Genomic DNA, 6,418 nt, shown 5'->3' on the forward strand with positions numbered 1-6,418 from the left:
TACATATTTACTTTAATTTTTTTTAAAATATATTTTAGTGATTTTTTTTTACAGAGAGGAAAGGAGAGAGAGAGAGAGTGAGAAACATCGATGAGAGAGAAACATCGATCAGCCGCCTCCTGCACATCTCCTACTGGGGATGTGCCCGCAACCCAGGCACATGCCCTTGACCGGAATCGAACCTGGGACCCTTCAGTCCGCAGGCCGACGCTCTATATCCACTGAGCCAAACCAGTTTCGGCTGGTTTTCTCTTTTTTTAGTCTATCTCTTATCTTCCAATTTTCAGACCTTTTACCCATGGTCCCGATTAGCTTCACTGAAGGCCTGGGGGCAAGCACACAATCACAGAGGGGCAAAGTTGTGAACTCTTATACAGTAGTGCTTTTAGCCCCACCTGGACAATATTTTTTTTTTTATAATATAATCCATACAACAGACTGTTTTCCAGCAACTAAGTGGCAAGACTTTTTTTTTTTCTTCTTCAATAAGAGGCCAGGCCAACAGAGTTACCAAAATCTACATTTTTGAAGACTGGAGGAAAGGATGAGGGACAGAGTTGAAATGAGGAATGTGGTGAACAGCAGCACTGGGCAGGCGTGGCTCAGTGGTTGAGCATCAACCTATGAACTGTGGGGTGGGGAGGGGAGCGGTCACAGTTTGATTCCCGGTCAGGGCACATACCCCAGTGTGGGGCATATAAGAGGCAGCCGATCAATGATTCTCTCTTATTATTGACATTTCTATCTCTCTCTCCCTCTCCCTTCCTCTCTCTGAAATAAATAAAAATATATTTAAAAAACATATGAACAGCACTTTTGAGCAGTTATACAATTCTGCCTAGACCTACTTTATTCCCGCCTCTGATGACATCACACATGCCGATAATTTTCCCTGGAAGCTCTGTTTCTTGATCTCAGGATTACATCAATAAGTCATCTCGTTGGAAATTTACTTACTTTTGAAGAACAGAATTTCAAGCTCAAGTTTGGCATTTTTTCTGCTATTTCATGTCTAATGCCTGAGGAAAACATTTCTGTTAAAGTCAATCCGGGGGTGGGCCAATGCCAGCATTTAATGCTAACTTAAAGCTAGGACAGATAAGGCACTTTATCTGCAAAAACCAGAAGAGGCAGAGAGGAAGTCTAAGAGCATACAAGGTAAAAACATAGAAATAGTGTGATTCAGTAAGATATAAGCTTGACAAATGTTAGAAAGAAAAAATATTAAGTACATGTTCAAGAAGTGTAGACGTGCTGAAGAAATTGCCGGGTAAGAGTATTTTGTAGTGTGGCAGAAGAAACAAAGAAATGTTTCCTCAACAAATAGTATATTTAGGAAATTTCCATGTCATTTGTACTTGCCTAGAAAGAGTTACTTCAAAAGCACTTAGATGTCTTGGAATTAAACTGGCCAGCCCTCAGGGAAGGAAGCAGTTGCTTCTTTATTCTTTCATTAACTCAACATATATTTAAATAGATTTACTATGTACCAAGCACAGTATTAGGCACGAGGAATGGGGCATAGAATATGAACAACATGGTCCTTACCCTCTTGCTGACCTTGAATAGGTTATCACTCATTCAGACATTGAATGTGTGCGTTGAGGGTCATGATGGAGAAGAGCCTGGTGCTATTGAAGCTAGTCAATCCAGGAAGACTTCATGGAAGAATATGATTTTTTAAAAAGAGGACAGAATTGTCTTCCTTTCTTTGGCATAGTAAACCAAATGAAGATCTGTTGAGCAATTCAGTTGCCACTGGGCATGGTCTTTCTCTTTCGCCTGCAAAGAATACATTAACTTCAGATTAAGCAAAGAGCTCGTAAAATGCATGATGGCACACCGACCAATCAAAACATACCAAGCATTCTTTGCCAGGGGATTGGGAAAGAGATTCATTTTGAAATAATTATCTGGTAATAGGTTCAACCTGAAAAAAATAAACATGAAGCCATAATTATTTTCCAACAGAAGGAGAGGTACTCATCCTATTTTGTGAAGTTGTATATCTATTTCATAGCGCTGGAAGCTCAATACTACGTTTTATGTTCTAAGGGTGAAAACATGATGTCTGTTTTATTTCACAACATGAATTGAAAGCATTTGCGGGGCAGGATGTTGTTTTGGTTCAATAGGTTGTTCAAGGTTCCTTAGGAGTGTATCCAGTAACTGCTTTCAGCTTTAAGATATTAATGTTTCCATTTGGTTTTCAGATCCAAAGACTGTGTAAGCAGATTTTTCTGTTTTTGATGCCTTATCCGATTCCTAGTACAGTTTAAGGTAATCAATCATATAACTGAGAGTAATAAAGGACTCTGGCTAAGAGTTTTTACACAAATCACACTTGCCTTGGTTTGAGTGGGGATGGCTATTATTCAAGGATTGCAGGAATAGCTTGGAGTCAAACCTCAAAAATGTCCCAGATTTGCAGCTCATGCGCTGGTTGGGAAGGCTGTCCCTCATGTTAATTCAGGTAAGATGCTGTCTGGGCTCATGCTAGGAAAATGAGAGTACCAGCTGGGAACAATGAAATGACTGATTCCCTTGGGCTACTCAGCAGATCTCTACCTACCCATCTTATTGCCAGATTCCAGAAGGAAAATCTGCTCTCTCCTGTCTTTCTCTGGAGACCCAAGTCCAGGGTTTGGAACACAGTGAAATAAGTCAGGTTTGTCACAGGCTCTTTTGTCGGGGCCCCTTCCTTTCCGCTTCATGGATCTATTATTCCTATCTTTTAGTTCTCAGAATTTTCCTACTGCCCTAGAGGCCCTGCCTTCACCACTGTGGAGACCTACCTGGCTAGAGGCTTCCCTCCTAGCTTGTGGCTCCCTTCCATCTTCCAAGCCAGCAGTAGTCCATTGAGTCTTTCTCTGAGTGTGTATCTCTGACTTTGCTTTTGTCGTCACTTTTTACTCTGACTCTTACTTTCCTGCTTCCACTTTCAGTTATTACCCTGTGATCACACTGAGCCCACCTGAATAATTCAGGATAATTTCTCTATTTTATTTGTTAACTAGAGGCCCGGGGCACAAAAATTTGTCCACTCGGGCGGGAGGGGGTGCCTGTGCCCCCCCCTCACTTCCTGATCTCAGATCAGGGGACCACAGGTACCTCAGCACCCGATGCCCAGGGTGCTGCCTTGCCTGCTGCCCAGCCGCTCCTTTCGTGATCACATATCCTGGGGCCGCAGGCATGGCTGTACCCGAACCCCAGGGGCAGCCGTGCCTGTGACCCCGCTCCTCACTTCCGATCTCAGATCAGGGGACCACAGGCACCTCAGCACCCGGTGCTCAGGGTGCTGCCATGCCTGCTGTCCCGCCCCTCCCTTCATGATCACATATCCAGGGGCCACAGGCAGGCTGCACCAGATGCCCTGGGTGCCACCAAGCCTGTGGCCCCGCCCCTCCCTTCAGGATAGCAGATCAGAGGGCTGCAGGCAGGCTGCACTCTAGGCCTGCATCCGGTGCCCTGGATGCTGCCGTGCCTGCTGCCCAGCCGCTCCCTTCGTGATCACATATTCAGAGGACCGCAAGGCAGGAGGGGAACGTTGGTTTCCTCCGTCACTGAAGCAAGCAAGCCTCATGTTAATTTCAAGCTGCCTGGTTGCCGGCTGCCATCTTGGCTGACAGTTAATTTGCATATCTCACTGATTAGCCAATGGGAAGGGTAGCGGTCGGTCGTACGCCAATACCATGTTTCTCTTTTATTAGATAGGATCCTTACCTGAGGATATGTTTTCTTTATTGATTTTGGAGAGCGAGGAAGGGAGAGAAAGAGAGAGAGAGAGAGAGAAGAGAGAAACATCGATGGGTTGCCTCCTATGCGTGCCCCGGTAGGAGATGGAACCCACAACCTGGGTATGGGCTCTGACTGGGAATCAAATTTGTGACCTTTTGGTGCATGGGACGACGTTTCAACCAACTGAGCCACACTGGCCGGGCAATTTCCCAATTTTAAAGCCAGCTAGTAGCAACCTTAATCCCTCCTTGCCATGTAACATAGCACATGTACAGGTTCTGGGGATTGGGACATGGACATCTTTATGGGATCATTCATCTCTCTACCACACTCACCTTCAATCCTACTATCAGCATTTACATTTATGTTCTTTTTAAAAAAATATATTTTATTGATGTTTTACAGTGAAGAAGAGAGAGGGATAGAGAGTTAGGAACATGGATGAGAGAGAAATATCGATCAGCTGCTTCCTGCACACCTCCTACTGGGGATGTGCCCGCAACCAAGGTACATGCCCTTGACCGGAATCGAACCTGGGACCTTTCAGTCTGCAGGGTGATGCTCTATCCACTGAGCCAAACCAGTTAGGGCTACATTTATGTTCTTAAATGCCTCCCTACTAAGCTGAAAAATAAACCTGATCATCAAACCCAATGGAAGATGTTAAAGGGAAATATAGTTAATAGACTATAGTTAATAATACTGTATTGAATATTTGAAAGTTGCTCAGAGAGTAGATCTTAAAAGTCCTCATCACAAGAAAAAAATGTAACTATGTGTAGTGGTAGATGTTCACTTATTACGGTGATTAATTCATAATATATATAAATGTCAAATCATTATGTTTTACCACTGAAATTAACATATGTTATATAGTCAATTATACCTCATGTTTTTACAAAGGCAAATCTGTTGGACATGTTCCTACTTATTCTCCTATATTTGTTTACATATCATGAGTCAACCATGTGTTTTTTCTATACTGAAGCCAGATGAGCCTTCAGATTCCCTTTTAGCATGGTATTCTTGGCAACCACTTCCAACTGATCAGATTTGGCATTAAGATGAAACTTATTTGATGTCACTGCTTTAAGGGGACACCTCTTCCTTTTTAATTGAGAACTTCTGGAGATGTAATGTTTTAATCCCAAGGAATGCTTTGAATGTTAAACGTTAGAGCACCAGTAACCAGCCTGTGGAGACAAGTGTACTTGCGAGGCTTTCCTGGATCTTTCAAGATATAATGTATGTGTGGCTTCCAGTTTCCCCTCTTCCTAAGGCCACCACTGCACAGGGAACAGGATTGGGTGATCTAGCGCAGGTTTCCTCTCCCTCAGCACTGCTGGCATGTTGCACGGCATAGTCTGTGTTGTTTGAGGCTGTCCTGGACTAGTAGCATCCCTGATCTCCACCCATTGATGCCAGTAGCACACTCTCCAGTCAAAAACATCTCCAGGCATTGCCAAATACACCCTGGGCAGCAATGTAGCCCCCGGGTAAGAACCACCGCTCTAAAAGAATAAAGTGGAAACTACCTATTTCTGGAATTGGTAAGTTAGAAGGACATACTTTTGTTGTGGGTTTTTGACTTCCCTTCTGCTTGTATTTAATGGCATTCCTTTGTCAGTGAAAGACCCCATTGACAATAGCATTTACCCAAGTCTTCATTTCTGATACCCAAACCTGAGGTCAGAGCAGAAGGCCTTTCATCAGCAAGGGCTGGGTGTACCTGAGAAAAAAAGTATTGCTTCTACCCATCTGCATGGCTCAACTCAAGCCCACTCCCTCCAGGAACACCTCTGTGCCTACTCCTTTGTGAGCTCCTGCCTTCTTTTCTGAACTCCTGTTGACTAAACCTCATTGACAGTTGTCACACATCTGGCATTATTGGTCCTTTTATTTATGGATACTTGGCTGACACCCAGTAGAATGTCCAAGGTATAAGTGCTTTGAAAATAGTTTCTATATCTGATCATGTATAGTACCCTGCACATACTCAGTACTTAACAATTACTTAAAGGAACCTTTACATCATTTCTTTTACACAATATAAAGTCAAATAAATCCCTGAGTTTTGTTTATAAAAAGTAACAGGCCTTATTCCTCTCTCCTACCACTCCCCCCACTTCCTAAAACCAAAGTATTTGGTTGCTAAACCCATGCTGCTAAACAATATGAATGCATTACTACCTCTTGATTTTTCAATTTTAGGCAATATCTATACAGGGAAGCGAGGGACTTGGCTCTCTTTACATACATACAAACTTCCAAATTTCAGGAAATGAAAGTTATTAAAGTGTACTCTTAGCACAAGCTTCCCAATATGATTATACCATTGTTTTGAGTTGGATAATATTCAATGTTTATGTCATTGTTACTATATAAATGCTTTGCATAGCTGAACTGCATGGAATACAATGATTACTTTTCCTTTTCTGCATGTTTTCGAAGTTAATATAGGTTCACAGTTTCTTTTTTGTTGTTTGTTTGTTTGTTAACCCTCACCTGAGGATATTGTCCCCATTGATTTTTAGAGAGAGTGGAAGGAGGGAGAGAGGAGGAGAAAGGGAACTAGGACAGGGACAGAGAGAGGGGAAGAGAGAGAGAGAAACATCCATGTGAGAGAGACACATTGATTGGTTGCCTTCTGCATGCACCACCACTGGGGCTGGTGATCGAA

This window comes from Myotis davidii, unplaced genomic scaffold (assembly GCF_000327345.1).
Source record: "Myotis davidii unplaced genomic scaffold, ASM32734v1 scaffold1187, whole genome shotgun sequence".
Classification (NCBI taxonomy): Eukaryota; Metazoa; Chordata; class Mammalia; order Chiroptera; family Vespertilionidae; genus Myotis; species Myotis davidii.